General features: G+C 41.6%; 1 protein-coding gene across 5 annotated transcripts in view; it reads right to left on the reverse strand.

The window, feature by feature from the left end:
* Positions 1 to 23,303, reverse strand: part of fhit (fragile histidine triad diadenosine triphosphatase) — a 417,147-nt gene that overhangs the window by 391,164 nt on the left and 2,680 nt on the right. For 3 of the 5 annotated variants that reach the window (XM_078247548.1, XM_078247551.1, XM_078247547.1), the window contains exon 2: positions 9,556 to 9,650. The exons of 1 other annotated variant lie outside the window; for it this stretch is intronic. The gene's annotated coding sequence lies outside the window, so the exon portion shown is untranslated. Of the gene's footprint in view, positions 1 to 6,902; positions 6,948 to 9,555; positions 9,651 to 23,303 lie in introns of all 5 variants that reach the window. One more of the 5 variants, XM_078247549.1, reaches the window with a different exon arrangement.

Here is a 23,303-nt window from a genome sequence, read left to right on the forward strand (position 1 = left end):
TTTCAACTTGGGCATTTGAGAATGGAAAAAAAAAAAAAAAACTTCATCCACATCATCCAAGTGCAACAAGCATGTATGTTTTTTTTTCTCCATGTAAGTACATAGAAGGAGACATAATGGAGACTTTTCCACATTAGATACAAGTGAAATGATGTTCCTTATGCATTGTGAAACCAGGATCAGGTGATATTATAGAAGAAACGGGTTTTTAAACGGAGAACTTTCATCTTCCCTCAGTCTTTTAGGTCACAAACTGACAGCATAATAGCCCTAATATCCAAGCAACCATTAGAGTGACACATTCAGAACCCCAGATCTAATCCCCATTAATAGTAATCCAATTAAAATATCTAAATAGCATTTTTCTTTTTTATATGTGACCAAGTTAAATTAATGAGTACATTCTAATACATGCAGTTTGACAGGCTCTGCTGCATTTATGGCCTCTGGTTATGGAAACTGACATTACATGAGGGAATCTGGCATTTACTGCGGCTAATATTTACAATCTTTGTTCAGTGCAGCATGCACAGATCCACCAGCTGGGAGTCATAATGCACAGAAATGATAAGACATAGCTGAAATCATCTACAATAAAGTCACCCATAAAACTAAAAGAAGATGTGCGTTTGTTTTGTGTTTAACTGAGACAAATATTAAACTGGATTGCGTCTGTCTCAAGAAATTAAGGGAGACCAATAGGGACACTTGTCCCTAATTTGCTCTATGAGTTAGGCCTGGGCCATCAAATGTGGTACACCATTTATTAAATATTGGCCTACATTTTCCCCTCTAATTCTCTTAAAGGAACAGTCCAGCATTTAGAGGAACGCTCTTACCCAGAGTCAGATTAGACAACCATAGCTGGGTACAGCCATATTTACTACCACTACTTACATGTCATAGCTTGTGTATTTAACATGTAGAAATTTAAGATGGCTTCTACATGAAACTATCTTAAAATGTAAAAAAAAATACATACATATATATATATATATATATACATATATATATATATATACACACATATATATATATATATATATATATATATATATATATATATACACATACACACACACACACATATATATACATATATATATACATATACACACACATATACACACACACACATATATATACACACACATATATATATATACACACCACACATATATATATATACACACATATATATATATATATCACACACATATCATATTATATATATATATATATATATATATATATATATATATATATATATATATATATATATATATATATATATATATATATACATACAGTCAGGGCCATAAATATTGGGACATCGACACAATTCTAATCTTTTTGGCTCTATACACCACCACAATGGAGTTGAAATGAAACGAACAAGATGTGCTTTAACTGCAGACTTTCAGCTTTAATTTGAGGGTATTTACATCCAAATCAGGTGAACGGTGTAGGAATTACAACAGTTTGTATATGTGCCTCCCACTTTTTAAGGGACCAAAGGTAATGGGACAGATTAACAATCATAAATCAAACTTTCACTTTTTAACCTTTTTAACTTTTTAATACTCCTTTGCAATCAATTACAGCCTGAAGTCTGGAACGCATAGACATCACCAGACGCTGGGTTTCATCCCTGGTGATGCTCTGCCAGGCCTCTACTGCAACTGTCTTCAGTTCCTGCTTGTTCTTGGGGCATTTTCCCTTCAGTTTTGTCTTCAGCAAGTGAAATGCATGCTCAATCGGATTCAGGTCAGGTGATTGACTTGGCCATTGCATAACATTCCACTTCTTTCCCTTAAAAAACTCTTTGGTTGCTTTCGCAGCATGCTTCGGGTCATTGTCCATCTGACAGAAAACGACGATTTTTGCGTCATCGGAAGATTTTTTGCCCACAGGCAATGGACTACAGCCAGTAGTAGGAGCTACTTCCGCATGTTTTCAACCCGCCAATAGGGGGTTGGACTGTAGGTGGACAGCAAAACGAGTGTCAGCCATCTTGAAGCTTCGCCAACAGGCTCCGTCTTTTCAGCAGAAAACTTTTACAACAATTATGTGCATTCAAACTACTGCACGTGTACCACCGGGATACAGATCGGAGAATATGCAGGACACTTCATTACAGACGGAATACTCAACACACTGCGCGAGTTTCGCCTGGTACGGAGACCAGCACCTCAGCCTGCGGTGTCGCCCAATGCCGCTAGCCGGGGAAATGGACCTCGACAGCGGTGTGCAGGAGTGGAAAACAGCTAGGTGGAAAGCTAACGCTACCCGGCCATCTGTTCCATCAGTCCTGCTTGCAAGTGTCATCTCATTAGACAACAAACTGGACTACATCCAACTTCAACAAAACTCCCAACGCGAGTTCAGAGACTGCGGTGTTTTTGTTGTTGTGGAAACACGGCTGAACAACAGTGTACCGGACTATCTAGCTACCAGGCCTGCTGCTCTGTCGCCGGGTAAGACTAGTGGAGGTGGGCTGTGTTAACACGGACTGGTGCAGAAATGGGGTGATTTGTATCCAACTAACTGCTAACTGCTGGTGGAGTTTGTGGACTGATAAATGCCGACCATTCTACATTCCACGCAAATTTACGGCTGTGTTTATACTCGGTGTTTACAGCCCACCAAGCGCTACTGCTAGTATGCATTAGCTGAACTTTACGGAGCCTAATGTGTGTGCACTAAATGTAGCCTGTTTCGTATGTTGTTTTTATACAATGTCGTTTTTATATATTTTAAATGTGTAACACCACTTGAGCCACGGTGAAAAGTTGTTTCGTGTATATGGTTGAAATGACAATAAAACACACTTGGGTAGAGTTGACTGTCTCACTGTCTGTCTGTCTGTAAACGGTAGGCGTGGCTAGGGAGTGGACTCAAAAGCAGCGAAGCAAGTGCATTGGGATTTGGTGTCTTTCATCCACATGAGCCAAAAACACATTTTCTGGCTTTTCTCGGCCTAGAAGGCACCAATTTAAAAAAAAATAAACACATTTCTACTACATAAGCGACCCACTTTAAAGATATATTCATCTTTCCAACAGTGAAAAATCCCTTTAAGTGGATCGATATGTTACCTGCCAGCGTGAGGTATGCTACATTGAAACTGTAGCTATTGAAGCTGCAAGCTTTTCAGGAAAAGTAACTTAACATTGTGAGGCTATTCCACATCATGAAACATATACTGTTAATATAATAAACAGATCTTCATTATTGGTTGGCCCCACCTGCTGCTATGTTTCAGTTAGGACAAAACTACTGATTGGTTAGGAACAAAGATCGGCTAATATAAGCACAGTGTCAGGCTGGATCAATGGAGTGAAATGAAATGGCCATTCAGTCTGATTGTCAAGCTTAACACAAGCATAGCCAACTTCCCCAATGTTTTGAGTCTTTGTGTACAATTGGATCGTCAGTATATTAAAAAAGGAGGTAGCGTCTGCTTGGTTTTACTGTGAAACTGAGACGGTGTCTCAGTAAAGACAGAGATATCTTGACTTCAGTCATACCTGCTTTAAGAGCTTGGTCAGCTCTGGTTAAGCCTGAGGCGAGGCAGCTGACAAAAACAAGCAGCAGCTAATTACTGTACTGACACTCTAATCTGCCTCTCTATGCATTTTATACATTTTCTTTTACCAAACACATTTACTTAACTTTTATGGAGATTTGCACATATAGAGTGACTGCAGAATGACAGCAACCAAGAAGTTACTTTTCCCTTTTTTTCCATCTCCATCCACTTTATCATCTTTTTGCAGCTCCCAATTTGTGAGTCATCAGTTTCCTTTACACTGCGCACTCCCCTTCACTGAGTACGTTTACATGCACACAAAGATTCCACTATTATTCCAACTATGACAATAGCAATATTTGTTAAAAGGCAAATAATGCGTCAAAGCATTTTTAATTAACTATTGTGGTGCTGCGGAGACAAATCATATCCTACAGACTAAAGAAGGAAAGCTTTCTTTGGTACGGATCCTCGCATAAGTCACATTATATTCATTTACATTTTATTTTTAAATTTGAATATTTTTATAATGAAAATGACAATAATGATGGAGAAATGATCATTTCCTTACAATATCGTGAATCATATCGCAATTGCAATATTAGTCAAAATAATCCCAGTTAGATAGTTTGCTCATATTGTGCAGCCCTTCAATTTACTGAGGTCATATCACCAGAGACATAATTCCTCATCAACGTCTCTGCCAACTGTATTCAATGATGCGCTCACCAAGCTGGAAACATCTGCAGAGGTTAGAGCCTGGGTCTCCACACTTCATCACATTACAGCATGCTCTTTTAAATTAAATGAGAAAGCACAAAAGCAAATGTAACGCTTAATTTAGTTTTCTGCCAACAATGACACCAGCCCATAGATGTTTAACTATTACTTCCCACTATACCATGGTCTGGGTGAATACTCTGGGTGTCAATTAAAAGGGGATATAGGACACATTCTAAGTAGGGCCAGTGAAACTGTCGGTTTACCGTTTCAAATTAATGTGCTACATTTATAGAAAAATAATGACCTGAATATCTTATTTCCTTATTTCTTATAAACACTGAGTGTAGCGTTAGTACTTCAGTGCCAATCCTCTGAACACCACCGGATGGTGCTAACACACAAACTAAAAGAAGTTACACTGTCCCTCTGACTTTGTTTCACAGCGATCATCACCCGTCCCGTTCTCTGTTTAGCTCGCTACTTCAGGCTGCGGCCGACAGTACACATGGCGGATCGTTTTTTCCTGAAAGTCTTGATATTGATTTGGGGACAATGACATGGCTGGATACCTAGCTTGTCTTCTTGTTTAACATACCGTCAAATTACATTTACTGATTGTCAACCGTACACATTTGTTATTGAATTTGAAACTTGGTAGCATAACGTTAGCTTTCTGGCTCGTAGCTTTCTCAGCTGTAGGGTTCTATGAGCTAAGCGGACTTTAGTCTCGCATTGCCAGACCTTCCTCCACAGCGCTGCGGAGGAAGGTCTGGCTAGTCCATACAGCATTCCGGGATGGGAGAAAAACCTGCTCTGGTTTATTGGCATTTCTTTAAACCAATCACAATCATCTTGGGTGGTGCTAAGCGCCGGTTGAAGCAACAGTGCCTCTGCAAAACATCCTCGGAAAGGAACTTGTTTTGGTGGGACGTGTACGTTTTAGTCATGCAACAGAAAACTCAAATTGGACAGATAGTCTAGCTAGCTGTCTGGATTTACCCTGCAGAGATCTGAGGAGCAGTTAACCATAGTCCTCAGAAATCCACTGGAGTTTAGAATTACAACACAAAGAAAGCGGAAGGTGAGGGACATCCGTCCAAAAATGAGGGACATCCGGCAGAATTTCCAGCGGCCCCGGAGCAATCCCCGAAATTAAACGTCGTCGACACAGACTAAGCGGACTATTAATACCTCCCGTTGCCAGGTCGTATCTAAGACGTACTGGAGCAGTGAACGTTTGCGCTGCAGAATGATTGTTCCAGGTATTGAAACCTTGCCATATACTAGGTTATACCAAGGTATGGCGGTTAAACGCAACCCCGTTACGAGAGAAGACTAAGTTAGAGCGAGAATAGCAGGGTGCCTTAAAGGAACACGCCGACTTATTGGGACTTCAGCTTATTCACCGTAAACCCCAGTGTTAGATAAGTCCATACATACCCTTCTCATCTCCGTGCGTGTTGTAACTATGTCCGACGGTCTCTGCTCTGGACTTCTCAGGTGCAAGCATATCACTTCGCCCAAGTAGCAGAAGTAGCACTGCTTTGCCTTTCTGAGAATATAGTTCCCAGTTTATATACGGTTAGAAGATGGCTGTGTCTCATGTGACCTTGTTATTTGTACACGCTGTGACTATACAAATCACAACATGTAAATAGGAACATGTTGGCGTTATTTTGTCACTTATTCGGAGCAGTAGGCTAGATGGAACCAATTACCTTCAGGATCCGTGCTAGGCTAAGCTACCGGTGGAGCCGTCTGGGGGATACGGTGAATAAGCTAAAGTCCCAATAACTCGGCGTGTTCCTTTAAGTGAGTGACGTCAGTGCCTGAACAATAAAACAACAAGCTTCTCAAGATACAGTGGCTTTATCTGTTAATACTGCCGGTAAAGTGAATGGCGTTACCCCCGAAAAAGCATTGGCTTAAACCTTACAACAAATGTTGTAGCATGCGTTTCCATTTCAGTCTTTACTGCGTTTTGCGGTCATTTACGGTTGAGCTGCTTTCTCTCAACAAAAAAGTGTTAATAACTTTTCTCTGAACTGCTACGGACAAAGGCGAGGGTGTACAGCGGACTGTCAAAGAGAGGGGCAGACACAATATTCTTTAAATATGTCTAAGTCTCTCTTGAAAGACATTAATGGTCTTCCACTCGATTGTAAATGTGAAAAGTGAGAGAAATATATGCTTAAGGGATTGGGGGGGGGGGGGGGAGAGAGGGAGAGAGAGAGAGAGAGAGAGAGAGAAGTTCAAACTCTGGCTCCTTCCTCACTATCGTACAGCTGGCGAATCACAGCGTGAAGTGGGTGTGTGAAAGTCACATCATCGGTTTGGGAAGGTCACAGAAATTGTCGGATGCAGGCCCCCCCTAATTCAACATGGGAAATCCGTTGGGGGGAGGGTTTCCATAGCTCTACGGCCATCTGACAAGCACTTGTGATGTAGCATACCGATAGCTTTACTTTCAGCCTTAGTAGATAAAGGACATGCAACTTAAAATGTTATGACTTAAAGACGGCGTTGGATATAAATTATGGGAGGTACAGATACTGTCCAATTAGGATATACATTTGTAATTCCAAAGATTATTAGGCACCATGCTGTTACTTTTTTTTTCTCAAAGTATAAAGGATCAACTACTTACTGCATTGGTACAACGTTGACATTGGCCTTTGGGCTGCTCTGCCAGCTGGGAAAATAAATGTGGAATGCTTGTGATGCTTGTTGTCACAGTTCATATTAGATTAAATGCTTTTCCTGGGCAGCCCATTGTTTTCCAGGACATTTTAGGCAACTATGTGATTTTTTTCAGGACATATCTATGACTGGTAAGCTGCATCAAAGAACTACATTTTGAGAAATCTCCCCCACAGAAAATTCCAACTTCCCTTCCCCTCTCCCACACCATATTTCAGGTTATCTTCCTGTACGACATTGTCATCATTGGGCGATCCCTTATTGTAAAATATTTCCATGGCCATACAGAAACAAATGGAGTGAGCAGAAGCTAACTAGTTAATGTGGGCCTTGGTTTTCAGATGGATTAAAAAAGGCACAAGCTACAGAGTGGGGAGAAATGACGGTCCTCTGCTGGGATCTGCAGACAGGCAACTGTTATGTCCTCCTTCTTCCCCATTCGGCAAATCGCTGACATTGACGTACACTAAGCTCCCACCAAGAAACGTGAGCCCCCGCCACAGCAACACTTACAGGATAGACTCAGCTGAAGGGCATCACAAATAAGCATGTTAATAATATACAATTCAAAAGATCTGACTTATTGCTTTATACCCTTTTATATTGCATTTGATGCATAGGATCCAAAAGGTAATGAATGACTGACTTATCCCTCATCATTTTTTATAGAACACTGCATATATATATATATATATACACATATACATACACACATATATATATATATATATATATATATATATATATATATATATATATATATATATATATATATATATATATATATATTACACACACATACATATATATACATATATACATGTATGTACGTGAGCCCCGCCACAGCAACACTTACAGGATAGACTCAGCTGAAGGGCATCACAAATAAGCATGTTAATAATATACAATTCAAAAGATCTGACTTATTGCTTTATACCCTTTTATATTGCATTTGATGCATAGGATCCAAAAGGTCATGAATGACTGACTTATCCCCATCATTTTTTTATAGAACACTGCATATATATATATATAAATAACGGGACCAACGTTACACCACAGACACTGTCAGGTAAGAGTAAAAAAAAGTTTTTTTATAAAACGTTGCCAGCGGTAGCTTAAAAGACCAAATGGATGCCTTGGGTTCATTAGAAAGCAGTCACTGGAGTGTTTAGATATTTGACTTTCCTACATAGCTTTTACTAAAAGATTGATTTTCTTTTTACTTGTCAAGATAAAAACATAATTGACATTACTGTCTATTATTGATAATCACTTGGTAGTACCAGCCCAGGACATTTGTACGTCACCTGATTGTGAATCGTTGTCCCAGAGCTGCGAAGCTTGGTGCAGCAAACCACTCACTTTTCATCCAAAATGAATGGAGGCAGAATGAGACACTTAGTGGATGGTGGGGCTTCAGTCTGAAGCACTGTGAGCAAGCAAATACTGATGAATGAGCCGTTTGCTTGCACACAGCTCACAGGGGTTTGTTTGCAACATAGTTGATTAGCATTCGTTTAGTACTGAGGATGAATACTCCAATTTAAAAAAGGGCCGTGCTGGTGTTTTTTTTTTTTGACAAAGTCAAATGTTATTGCTGTGTACTAATGCAGCAGTGACTGTTTTGAAAGTCGTCATTAATGCTATTTAAGTGTCATTTTTTTTTAACCTGCACCCTATTTTCCCATGCATTGGTGTCGAAGTTACTAATGTGATAAAAGAATCTCTGAAATGGTTCCAGTATTGAGCGAGAACGCTGTAACTGGCAGCCGTGAACCGGGCTGCAATGTAACCCTACAGGACAAATGTTCAGCGTCAGTTTCTGTCAACTAAAAGTGCTGTTTTTGCCACTGACAAAAACAGCACTGACGGCTCAGATTATTATTCTAGGTGTCTGACAACATTACGGAAAGGATCCCTACAGAGATAGACCTTTTTGTTAAAGAGTAAGATCCTTTTTGTTTAACTTGAAACAGCCTAGAAATCGCCATCGCCAAAATCCACCAGACTCCATGTAAATAATCAGTACTTGTACTTTTAGCGTGTATAGAGCCAACATATTTCCACATGTACATTGGTGGAATTAAGGGTTTATTTCAACCAAACCAGAGTGGTGATTGTGGGAACAGTGGAAAAAAAGAACCAAGACGGCTTTTGACGGTTTTATTTTGTTTCCGTCGACTTTAAATGAACTGTATTCTACCCTGTACTTTTTTGTCTTTTTATATTTTTTAAATGGAGCTAAATCAGCTTGTTTCACCGCGGACGACTGCAGCGGTGTTGCTAGATACTGGACCAATTTCAAAGATTGTTTGATCGTGCGATCAGTCACCAAAATAGGGTCCAGGGTGAAAAAAACCCTAATTTAAGAATGCTTTATCTGTCAAAGCAGATTGATTTTAAAAATGAAATGACCAGTAAACAATCACTGCCATAAAGCTAGAAAATCTGTTGGATTGTGTTTGAGCAGTATTGCCAAGTGTACACAACCCGTGACTATTTGGCTAAAACATTTAAAACTACTACAATCACAAATCACAAGTACTTTTTGGTTTGGCACCGATAGACAGAAAGTGCGCTACCTGTGTGTTCCTAACCTGTAAAGGATGACTTCTCAGTGCTGCAGTGGGCTGCTTGTGCTCGTGGCAGAGAAAGGAAGAAAGTAAGAATGGGCTGCTCGGCTCTCTTTGACCTGTGGGAGAAGAAAGCAGGATGGATGTGATTTTTGATGTAAAGGTGGGAGCCACCGAGGGGTTGAGATGGAGCATTGATATGCAGCCTGAGGTCCGGCAGAGCCCCGTTCTCCACACCTCGACGCTGACCTTACGACCTCGCCGTGGAAAACATTTGGCAGCGGCTCTGACCTCTGGCCGTATGCACGGAGACGGCTGAATCACAACGGAGGAATCTTTCCCCAATATAGCCACTCAACAACTTTCTGCTGCTTCCATTTACATACAGCATCAAGGACTCGCCAAACAGCCAGAAGAACCCTGACAACATGTGGGGTTAAGTCTGTGTTCATTAGGGGTGACCCCGAACAGTCAAATATTAAATGCTTCCATGGAAAGAGCCTGATTCAACTACCAGTCTCACAGTTGAATCTTTGCAGAGGCGTAAAGCCCAGTTCAGAACTAAAGATTCTGGACAAGGCGAGTGTAAACTTGCAGCTACTTGCAACGGGCCGGTCTGCGGCGTTCTGAAAGCTGCCAGTTTACACCAATGAGATCAGACGGTGTACCATCTGCATAGCAACGCCTCTTTGTACTTGTAAATACAGCAGGCCTGCTCGGTTCTTTCGGGGAATGTTTGGAAAGATTTACAAAGAATATGTTTACGGATTTACTCTCTAACTGGGACGTTTTGGGAATGACTGGTGGGATTTCTGTAGAAACACAAGTTTTGGAAGGCAGCGCTGGCGTGCTGACAAAAGCTAACATTTTCATTTATAGTTTGCATCTAAACTTTTATTTCTTTCACAAATCTGCTGTAGAGGGCTGCTGTAAAGCCCAATAAATATGACCTTGTTACATCTACTAGTAATCAATAATTTCCATCTAAAACACAAACAGGTGGCAGTCTATCGAGTGGATTGGATAACAAATCAATTATACATCTCTAGTCTAATAGCGCGACAACAAAAAACATACATCTGCGTATAGGAGTCCTTTTTTTGCCAGCTGACTAATGGACAGAATAAAAGCTGCCCTGAAACCAACCAATGAATCCGTTTTATTTTTAAAAGAAAAAAAAAGAAAACATTGACAACATGCCTGCCTCACCATAGCACCTGTGAAATGAAGTCATCCGGCCAGTGAACAATGCTGAAACACTCGCCCACGGTTGAACCTGCTGACCCCTGACCAACAGTATGCTGTGGTTAGGCCTGGAGGACTTGTTTACCAATTGAAATGTTTTTTTAAGATCATTTTTGGGCCTTTATTTCCGACAGGACAGCTAAGACATGAAAGGGGAGAGAGAGGGGGGAATGACATGCAGCAAACGGCCGCAGGTCGGAGTTGAGCCTGCGGCCACTGCGCCAAGGAATGAGCCTCTTTATATGGGCGCGCGCTCTACCAGGTGAGCTACCCAGGCGCCCCCCCCAATTCAAATGTCTTTTTATTTGAATTAGAAACCAACTGACCTCCGAAACGCAACACAAGCTCGAAGACATTTCGCATTTAAGTCGTATCGGCATAAAACATTTTGACTAAAATGTAAAAGTGCTGCTGAACTGTGGCCCTAAACAATATATTTTCTCCACGTCTGACCTATGAAGTCAACTCTGAAGCATTGTTTTGGGTGGCGATGAAATGTTTTTGTTTTTTTAAATCTCCTCAGAGATAGCTGAACATGGAATCAAATAGCTCAGTTATCTTTTACAAAAGCTGTCACTTTAACTAAACTACCTAGATTCCAAGTGTAGTGTGTGTAAATGGGATGGCGTGTAGTCTTGGTCTGGGGCTGAAGGCAGCTTCTACACAGCACGCTTCTCCCAACGTCAAACAGGATAACGTATGTATGTCAGGGGACAGAAATGACGTGCAACCATGCAATACCAATACGTCTGCATGTCGGACGAGCTGGGGAGAATACAGCGCTCGGAGAGAGGGACACGGCTCTACTGAATTATACATGAAGCAGACGGAACCAAATCGACAGTGCGAGCCATTGTTGCGGCATGAATAAATGGTGCATAATTGATACAGGCTCTCTTACATTGTGCGTCCCTTTTCGCAAATCTCCATGTGGAGTTATGATGCAAAGCAGGTCAGGGGATCTGAGGGATACAGTGTCACTGATCTAATGATGCACACTGTTAATGCTTTATGCTAATATGCAACGCTGGCTCCAACGGGCTTTCATGTATCAATGCAAATTACTACTGGTACAAACGATCGAGAAAAGATGCCTTTCCCTTTAAGCTAGGGGATATTTGCACGTGATATTAGCTCCCTTTGAGTGTTACACGCTTAGGAGTGTCAAAACTCACAGCACATATTTCCATATCACATCTCAATATTCTTGGACAATTATGTACGTTACTTGGTGCAGTAATTTATCAGTTACATGTGCAATATCTGGTATTTATTCACTGCTGCTACTTATATTCACACTGCACTTTATTTATGTATGTACTGTATTGTTGACACTGTACTTTATGTTCATATTGCACTACATTAGAATGTGTGGACTCCATTCTTTTAGAAACAATCTTTTTAACCTAATCTCACTTTACTTCTACTTAAAGGGTAATTTCGGGGGGTTTTCAACCTGGACCCTATTTTCCTATGTTTTTATGTGTAAGTGACTGATTGGAACAACAATCTTGGAAATTGGTCAGTATTAGGCGTGAAAGCTGTAACCAGCAGCCAAACACCGGGCTGCAATGTAACTCTATGGAGCAAATGTGTATCGTCAATTTCCGTCCACTAAAAGCCATTTTTGCCGCTGACATGCTCAGATTAGGGACTGTTAGTATTTTATTAAAAAGGGGCTACTGGAGGAGTTTTGGGATCTTTAGTCAAAATAGACTTGACCCTCCCTTCGCCAGGAATACATTTTTCTATGACCCTCCAAAATGATTGGGAAAAGAGGCATGACCCTCCACAACAATGTATTGATGCCTTCTGTACTGGTTTGCGCTTGGCAACGATGTACAGATAGCCACTGTTTTTTTACAATCATGACATACATGACTTAACCTCTGCTTTCTCATCTTACACATCACACTCCACTGTTATGGCGGCCATTTCAGTAGATCTACTCACCAACGTTGTGGACGCGCAATAAGCATGGAAACTAAATGCAAACTTGCTGCATTACTTCAAATACTAAGTTAAAACAATAAAACATTGTAATGACACACTGGATAATAACAAAGTCAACACATGAACTGGTTGCTACGGACTCGTCACTAGGCTTCCTCAGTCATTGTAGCATATAGGTAAAGCTTCCAAAGCTGAACATTATCCAAAACTCCATTTCTCAGACGAGCGTCAATTTGGGAGCTTGCATGCTACCACTCCTTCCTTCTCAAATGCCTTGAAAAGGCTGTCGTTTGCACAATTCCAATCACCGGGACCCAGGAGGGGAGCTGTGGGCCTGGGTCCAGGCAGTGACCAGGCAACAACTGGACACTTTAAACATTGTTCGTCTGCTATTTCAATACTAAATTCACTTCTGAGACTTTTTTCTGCGAGAAATCAACTATGTAGAGCTGAAATATGGGCTGTTTTACAAAAATTGATGGCTAATTGCAAAGTTGGTCCGACTGTGTCGGAGTTCAGAAGCTCCACAGTCTGACGTGACAGCCGGCGGGTGCCTGCCGGGGTCGCTGGCATGTCGGTCGGCCTGTCAGCCTTCACAGACCAGCTGTGAGCTGGCTGGAGCTCTCTCAGGAGACTCGCGGACAAGAGGCGTTTATTTCCCCGATCGTCAACACACATATACATTATAAGATTAACTGGAACCTGTGGTTTTTCAAAGTTATAATGCTCCACAAGAGATTGCGGGCGTAACGTAACAATCTCGCTGACCGGGCTGTCACTCACACACACCGGAGCAGGCAGAGGAGTGGGAGAGCACCCGTCTCCCTTTGACAGTCTTGTAAATAAATGATAACATGTATATTAGATCTGTCAGTCTTCCTCTATCATAGGCGCAGATTTATGTTTTCCTCCGTGGGTGCTCACGGGCACAAGCCCTTTAAAAAAAAAAAAAAGTACTCAAAAACTGTTTGCATTTCAGAACTTTAGGAAATGGACAGCAGCCGACACAAACGCCTGTTAACTCGATAACAAAGCCGTAAAATAGGCTATCTTTCAACTCAGGACAGGGCCACTTCTCACAAATACAGATAGGACTGGAGATGAGAAGTTTAACTGACACGTAACCACGATCAGCGCTCACACGCTCCCCTTAGCACCAACTGCAATGTTTAATTTGAAATGAATGTAGCCTACTGGCAGTCTGGCACACGTGGATGCTCAGTATTTTCCGTGGGTGCTCCAGCTCGAGGCAACGTGAAACCTTTGAGCTAGTCAGCTTCATTATATTCCATCTTCATGTCCGTGACGATACTTTAGCAACAGGTGGCACAGTTAGCTATAGGGTTGCATTCTCAAAGAACTCCAAACTTGTATTGCTGTCATGTTGCGATTTTTGTTGGGTCAGACCCATCTGCTAGCGATGGGGGGCCGAGACTGAGATCTACATGGAAAAGTATGCACCAAACAAGCCACTTTGAAATTTTGCTGTTTTCATGAATACAAAAGTTGGGTGACCCCCTAGACTAAAAAATGTTGGGTGACCCTCCCCTCAACAAAGAATAAAAAGACATGAACCTCCCCTATTTTCCTCCGGTGGTCCAGTCCATAAATACCGTACGGTCCCTTATTATTCTAAGTGTCTGACAACATTATGGAAAGGATCCCTACAGTGACAAGCCTTTTTAAAACCTCTTTAACCAGAAACAGCTCTTAGATCGCTAGCGCTAAACCCACCAGACTCCATTCAAAAAGCAATACTTTTAGCGTGTATAGAGCAAACATATTTTCACATGTAAATCGGTAAAATATGCGTAACTTATTTCAACCAAAACTAGAGTTGTGACGGTTGGAAAAGTGGAAAGACGACCCAAAACGGCTTTTCATAGTTTAATTTAGTTTCTTTTGACTTTGAATGAAGTGTATTTTACGATGCTAAAATTAATGTTTATTTACATGGAGTCTGGTGGCTTCAGCGAACGCAATTTCGCAGATGTTTTAATATTTAAAAAAGGATCTTACTCTTTAACAGAAAGGTCGACCTCCTTAGAAATCCTTTCCATAATGTTGTTAGACACTTAAAATATTAATCTGAGCCTGTCAGTGGCAAAACAAGCACTTTTATGAAGGTAAATACAAGCTGCACATTTGCCCTATTAACTTACATTGTAGCTTGTTTCATGGCTGCCGACTGCAGAGATCTTGCTTAAAGCTATAGCGCATAGTTTCTGGGGCAAGTATTCGGACGGCACAATCTTCTGAGAAATACAGAGAGAGTTGTGTGGAGCTGACAGTCTTAATTAGCTTTGTAGCAACTCATTTGGCAATGGCTTGAATGTAACGGATGTTCATTAATATCAAAAAGTTACGGACTAAAGCTTTAATAATGGACCAATGTCAAAGATTGTTGTTCCAATCAGTCACTTACACACAAAAACATAATATGGGTCCAGGTTGAGAAAAATGGTAGTTACCCTTTAACGTTGATTTCTTACTGTAGCTATGTTACTTTATCCACTAATTGACTCGCTCTTCTCTTACTCTTATTTTACTTTGAATTTTAATGTGAGCAACTGCAACTACACAATTTCCCTGAGGGGATCAATAAAGTGTTCCGATTCTAGAAAAACCTGACGAAAATACTTGTATCAGCCCTCTGAAATCCATATCTGTCATCAAATGAATAAATGGTAAATGGCAATGGTAGGAATGTTAAGAAGGCTGGTTGCAATAACACGTGTGTTTTACGGCTCTGAGCAGGTGTTTGATTCCAGTTCACTGACAGCTCAGAGGAGGAGGAACTTTCTTTGCCTTCTGGACAGATGGCTGCCATTAGAGCGGGGAGAAGTCATGGGGGCTTCCTTAACAGCACCATTCAGAAACGGGCTAAGAAATCATTCGGAAAATTAATAATATCCAGCTGGTCACTCCAACCCCTGACAGTTCCCTTCACCTCAGCCTCTGAACATACATTAAGTGAACCCAAATTAATCTATAAACTTTATCAAGACACCGAGGACAGATATAAACACAAAGAATCAGATTAAGAAAAGGATTTATTGCCAATTAACCTCCATTTAAAATGAATTTGCCTTGGTTGGTTGGTAGAGCAAACATGAACATATTAAAAAGAAATAAACAAGAAATGTGGAAAAAACAATAACTTAAACTAGAGCTGCAAAGATTAATCGATTAGTTGTCAACTATTAAATTATTTGCCAACTATTTTAATAATTGATTAAATCGGTTGGAGTCACTTTTTTATGAAAAAAAAAAAGAAAAAAGTAAAACCTCTCTGATGTCAGCTTGTTAAATGGGAATATGTTCTAGTGTCTTCTCTCCTCTGTGATGGTAAACTGAATATCTTAGAGTTGTGGACAAAACAAGACATTTGAGGGCTTTGGGAAACATCATCTACTACATGCTGCAGACGACTGCAGCATGTAGTATGCGGTGCCTACTGCATACTGCGTTCATCAGTAGTATGCAGTACGAAACGGTTCAATCGTTTCATTCTGCAGTATGCTAGGCCAGGCTGAGCCTTTGAACAGGCTCTTAAAGCGCTGGGCAACAAAAAAGAACTCACAGCACTAATGCAAATGAAAAATACAACTTAATGAGCCTTGCAGTTGTTGTTCGTTGATGATGCTGAAAATTTAAGGAACTGAAACTTCATTTCTTACATCTTTATGTGAAATAAGCAAATACAACAAACACTGATTATAAACCGAAATATCAAATCTCATGTAACATGTTAGAATTTACATACAAGAAGATACAGGGTATCTGTCAGTCGCTGCTCTCCCTCTCCTCTGCCTGCTCTGTGGCCGGTGTGTGTGTGTGTGTGTGTGTGTGTGTGTGTGTGTAAGAGTCTGTATCAGTGGGGGGGTTCGGAGCCTTGTTAATGTCGGGAAGTTTTTGTGGTGTGATTTTCTTTTGGTCCTGATGGACCGTAGCCTCCTGCCAGAGGAGAGTCAGTTTAAAAAATGCATACAACATACAGTGTCTCGATACAACATCCCGCTAAGCCCTAGCTATGGATGTGTTAAATCCATTCACCTTCACTGCTACACCAATATATCCGCTGTGGTTTTTGCAACATCCTTCATTTGCTTTTGGTGGTGTCCTTGTTGCTTATTACAGATATTTGTATGTATCCATTCACTTCATTATTCATTCCTTTGGAGACAAGGGGCCTTTTGTATCATCAGGTAAGCTCTGTCGATGTAGTAATTCACACAATGCCCAGTTCGTGCTTGTTTGCGAGGTGGAAGGGTGGGTCCTGAAAACACAGGGCTTTTATGCGGGGGAGCGGTGTTCATGTCCCCGAAGATGTTAGGGGAAAACACAAGACTTTTACCCAAGGAAACGGGTGTACGCGTCCCGGGAGTACAAGTTAAGGGGACCAAAACCACAATAGTTTTTCTAATCTTAACTAGGGATGCACCGAATCCAGATTTTTGGGGTTCGGCCAAATACCGAATCCACTGGTTAAGATTCTGTGAAATCCGAAACCGAATAACGAATCCTACTCCCATCCTCAGTCCATTAACACAGTAAACACATTAATTAAGTAAATAACATCACCAGCACCAACACAAGTATCACCAGGGGCTCTACACATGAACTCCAGCATTGAGAACACTGTTTGTGTACACAGAGTTTACTAAAAAGAGAGGTTTTGAACGAGTTACTTTAGCAGTTGTTGTCGTTTCCGGGCACTACCATCTCCTAATGCAACGTAACAGGGAGGAGAGTAAAGATGGAAAGCTCCTAAAGCTTAGTTCCATATAAATGCACGGATAATTCCTTTTGTCGTTAGTGAAAAACAATATTGACCTCGTCAACGCCCGGAAACAACAACTGCTAAGTCATTCAAAACCTTTTTTAGTGAACTCTGTGTACACAAACAATGTTCTCAATGCTGGAGTTCATGTGTAGAGCCCCTGGTGATACTTGGAGCAAAATCTCATGTTGTGTCGAGCCTTCTTAGGGTTTTAAAAATGTTGATGAAATGTTGAAAAACGGAAGCGAATAAAGTGACGGCGCTTTTCTGCTCGCGAGTTCCATTTTCACTTTCTCACAGCCTACTGCATCGAACGGTCCACCTACGTTACGTCGACCAATGTATCACGCACAGTGCAAAGGAGCGTAATGTTCAGTGGAAAGACATGCTGAGGTTCAGCAGAAACCAAACCCCGTCAAAAAGTCCAATATTTTGGCTGAACCCAAACCCGAATCCTGGATTTGGTGCATCCCTAATCTTAACTAGTCGTTTTGACAAAACTTAATCTTTGTTGCTGCAGGACAGTCACCTTTTGTCGGCTAAACTCAACTGCAACAGTTGCTAGGGGTGTTGATATTAATCAGTGCATCGATGCATCGGACCTGCGGACCTGGAAAATTCTGCATCAATGCAGAGACAGACCATAATCGGTAAGTGCCTACTGATGTTACTTGTTGATTTCTCGTTTGCTGCTTTTTTTTTTTTTAGTTTGTGTCTGTTGTCTGCTGTGTTCAGACTCCGCTACATTCAGGAAGTGTCTTTTTTTAAGAGCAGATACAATACAAATGGGAGATCATACATATTATACATTGAGGAGGTGACGCATCGTGATATTGAATCGATTCGAATCGTTGACAGGATAATCGTAATCTAATCGTGAGACCAGTGGAGATTCACGCCCCTAACGGTCGCTAGAAGGACCTTAGCCTCACGGTGCTCTGTACCCGGATCACAGTCACCTTTTTTCGGCTAGACTTAACTGTAAAGACCGCTAACTTAACTGTCATGTGGACGGCCGGGTAAACTTAGTCACGTGACCGGCTGGGCAATATCATACCAACCTGTTCATGAAGAATGCGTTGTGTCCAACTGTGACATGAATGATTTCTTTGATTTATAGAACTTATGGAATTGATTGATTGACTGTTGGATAAAAAGCCAATTGTACATATATGTACATGTACATATAGCCAATTGTATGAGAAATTCACTGTGCCCAAGTTAGAGGTTTGGTGGAGGGGTTGGAGCTAAGAGACACTGTAAAAAAAATGTGAAAAAAGACAATAATTAAGGTGATAGCTAAAGGTGGTACGGTAGCTACGATACTTCAGCCATTCTGAGGGGATACTACATTTAAACATAAACAGCATGTCCACGTTCACATTGTGAAACGCCCTGCACACCGATGGAAAACCCTCACAGGTGATTTTAAATTTTTTTGGCTGACCTTTAGGGAAGCAACACTGGCATATGTTGGATATTGACATTGCCCAACGTTTCAAACAGACAATCTCCTTTCCAAAGCCTGCACAAAGAAACTGATGCCCTATGCCATAACACTTGGGAGTTCAGCCAGGTGTGATTTCAATCAGTGAATACAAAAGCTCTAGAATAACTGCAAGCAGCTGTAAGGTGGCGGGTGTCTCACACCTCAGTAATTAAAAAGGAAACATTTGATTTATAATTTCAGATGTGTTATTTTTTTAATTTGAAGTCATTTATTACCACACTAGCTGCCTGAAATTGCTTTTTCTACAACAAGTTAAACACCATAACTCTGACACAGCCTATAACCTTATAAACTTCCACATCCAGAGGACACAGAGCAACATTAGCATTCCTGGCCGCCTGGCTCAGTTTCTTTACCAGCTAACCATACTCATTAGATTGTGTATCTTTCGTTTAGTGCGGGACAGTAGTGCGGGACAGCTGCCCTCTGAGGGTCGACCAGAGTGAAGACCGAACCTAAAAATGTCATTAAACCAAAACAAAATAGGTAAATAGGCTAAAAACCTCTAAGCGAGGTTACACACCAACCAGAAAAGTCAGTCCGACTGATCAGTCGGGTCCCCGAGGTCCAAAAAAATGCCACAAAACACACTGAGGCGACGCCGACTTGAGCGTATGCGAAACGTAATACGTCTCCATAGCAGCAGGCGGCGCTTCTCTGTATCGTTTCCCAGAAAATTGAAACCGGCAGCTGATAGGACGAACGCGTCACGTGGGTCTTTTTTCTCCGGAAATTCACAGCCAGACTGTCATGGTGGCTTGTTCAGAATACGATCTCATCTAAAATACTAAAATAGTTCACCGAAACGTGTTTCTGAAAACATTTTAAGCGAGAAATAGGCCACGCAGTTGCTGAATCTGTCTTCATTTCAGATCGACAAAGGTCAGTTTGAAAGATTTTCGTCAGATTTTGAGCGGCTCATCCGCTCGCCATTTCAGGGTGAGTCCCGACTGCCCTGTCTCCGACTGAACATGTCGGGTCGGCATAAAATAAAAAAGGAAATTTTCTTATGTGAACCAGCTAAAGTGAATATTAATAATGCATGCATGTTGCTTCCTCTAAATTTCAGGTTGTGGTCGACTAGCGGGGCCTGCTTTGGTTGTTTGATAAATTGATTAAAAGTGATCATGATTGTTGGTTTGCTGTGCATGCAGAGCCTGCATGTCACACTCTTGCAACAAACTGTGTATCCAAGAGGACTTAAATTCGTGTAAATGACGTTATATCAGAAACAGACTGCTGTTGTAGATTAGTGTTCAGTTCCAGCGTCGCAGCTCCGAACCATAACGTTAGTTGGGACACCTTGTTTCTTTAGGCTAACTATGTTAGCTTTAGCCTGGCTGGTAGCAGCTTTCTGCGGTGAAAAATGGCCGGGAGATGTCGTGATTACGCTGCATTAATCAGGTGATTTAGTTTGTCTTTGCAGCGAACATAACTGACTACACTGACTACTGTATCTTCACTACCCATGGAAAAGCATGTGCATCACTGTGTCAGCGGCAGATGCCGCTTACGGTACTTTTCTACACACGGGAGAGCCTCACTTCCCATAACAACCCCCCGCCCCCCTCCGTCGGACTAACGTTATGTCACATGACCACCTGTTTTAAAAAGGGGAAGGGTCGGCCGGTAACAATCATGGAAAAGGAGAACGGTGAAAGTTTACTTTTTTATCAAGCAGCAAAGAAGTTGTAGCGTCAACATCCCAACGTCCTGCGATGTGACTATCGCGCATGCGCACATCGCGATGTAGACGATGAAACCAAATATCTATCAAATATCTACATACATTATAAAATAAACTAATGTTAATAAACAATTTTCCTAATTTAATATAAAGACCGTAATAGACCTCCCTCTCTGCGCACCGTCTGCACTGCTAAACAATTACCCCCCTAGCAAGCAAGCTAGCTTACCAGCCAGCCGGCCTCTAAAATGTAACAACTTAATGTTTCATTAACACACTCTTGTCACACAGTAGGAAAGCACATTGCTATCACCAGATGAGGCTAATTTTCTGTAACCAGTGTATGATGAGGCATTGGGTGGGTGGGGGGGAATTAGTAAGCTAACGTTAGCTAACTAGCCAGCAGCCAGCCGTTCGGGTTTGGTCCCTGCACTCCGCTCCCACCGTAGGGAGAATTTTTTTGCCGAGAGAACAGATGACAGCGCGGTAGATAGACAGTCTGGTTGGCCCTCTCCCGATGTCCGAAATAAAACGGATTCTGGATCATTTTATTTCTATAGTTTGTATGCTGCTATATCTATTCTACATTGGAATTAGAGAAACTGCTTTCATAGCTCGATCACAGTGAAAAACAGTAGTTCTATGGGCCACACACACAAGATGTGTCTAGGCTCTAGTCAAGTTTTACAAATATCCAAGGTGCATGTGCAGCGGGGGTAGAAAACACATCGCCACAATGTCATGATAGCTCAATCATGAACATATTCACGATTTAGAAATGAAGCTACTCGCTGGAGACCAGTCAAAATACTGATGAAAGGTGAATTTGTATGCAGCCCTTCTCCTTTCATTCACTAAGACATGGCTGTCTTAGCCTGTCAACTCTGCTTAGCTAACAGGATGCATGGAATTCCAGTGAGAAAGCCAGTAGCAATGACAGTACTACGACGGATACACAAGGTTGGCTCTATAGGTAAAGAGAAATGAATCATCATCAGTGCACAGAGTCCCAGTATTGCTTCTCCTAAATTGAGCAGAAGTGTTATCAGCCAGGATAAATGAAAACACCTGTCTGGGTGTGCAGGCCCTTTAACACAGCCATAGTTCAGGCAAATAAAATGATATAGGAGTCATAGCCCAACAATGCATCCCAGAGTGAGCTGGTTTTTTTTGTTTGTTTTTTTCAGAGTTGGGGGGGGGGGGGAAGAGATGAGATTTGAGATGCTCAGTTACTGCACCCAGCTCTTGTTCAAGAAACAACTCCAGCACGAGGCTAACCGCTTCTACAATGTCTCACTTATACATTTCTATTATAATTACATGAATAATACAACATGATGCTGTTTTGCCCTCACTGTTCTCCGTGTAGTGTGCTGGAAGTGATGTGATGTAGCGTTTTGTTTTTTTTTATGCCGGGGCTAGTCTGGATCAACGACAACTCATTTACCGGATAATCGCCAGATGTCTCTCGCCTTGCAAAACTCTGTTGGTTCCGTGAAACATCAACGAACTTCGAGCTGGCAAGCTACACGCTGAAAATGGCAAGTTTTGAAAAAAATGTGGATGGTGCAACAAGGCAGGCCTGCTCGGTTCTCACGGGGAATGATTGTAAAGATTTACAAAGAATATGTTTACAGCAGTTACTCTCTAACTGGGACGTTTTGGGGCCGATTGGTGGGATTGCTGTGGACAAAGTACACACGGATATACACTGGTAAGCGCTAATGAGGTTTAACCATGTATCCAGCTAACTTAAATAGCTCCTTTTACTGTGTACAGTTAAAGGTTCAGTAGGTAAGCCTTATAAAACTAACTTTCTGTCATATTTGCTGAAACTGACCCTATGTTCCAGTAGAACTACATGAAGCAGGTCATTTAAAAAAAAAAAAATCCGGCTCCTCTGGCACCACCACAGCCTGGAGTGCGATTTGCAAAAATCCACCGCTCCCTGTTCAGATGCACCAATCAGGGCCATGGGTGGGGGGGTGGGGGGGTGTCTAACTGTGTGTCAATCACTGCTCATGCACACGCATTCATTCTCCCTTGTTGGGGGAGGGGCTTAGGAGATTGTTTTGGGCTTTAGCGGAAAGTTGTCGATGTTCAAATGTTTGGGCTAAGTCCTAGATCTTCGCAATCCTACCTACGGCACCTTTAACTTCATTTAATATTGTACGTTGGGTTTTCTTTACAGGGTGCAAATGTTCCACCAAAACCAGTTCCTTCCCGAGACTATTTTGCAGAGTCACCGCCGCTGCGTCCGGAGCTTAGCGCCGCCCCAAGACGATTGGGATTGGTTTAAAGAAATGCCAAATTTTTTCTTCTCTCCTATCCCAGAATGTATGTGTGTTGAGGGGCCAGACCTTACTCCACAGCGCTGTGGAGATAGAGCTGGCAAGCGAGACTGATGCCAGGCTAAAGCAGTTAACCTAGGGGAAAACACTGTAACTCATGCGAGTCTTTTCTGCCTCTGGTGATACCTGGGCCATTTGGAAGCGGTAGACCTCATCTGTCCTCTAAGCTATCCTCATCTGACTAGCAGAAGCAAAAAAACTGGAATTTCCCGAAATGTCAAGATTCTTCCTGTAAGCTCACCC

The sequence above is a fragment of the Sander vitreus genome, chromosome 4 (genome assembly GCF_031162955.1).
Source record: "Sander vitreus isolate 19-12246 chromosome 4, sanVit1, whole genome shotgun sequence".
Classification (NCBI taxonomy): domain Eukaryota; kingdom Metazoa; phylum Chordata; class Actinopteri; order Perciformes; family Percidae; genus Sander; species Sander vitreus.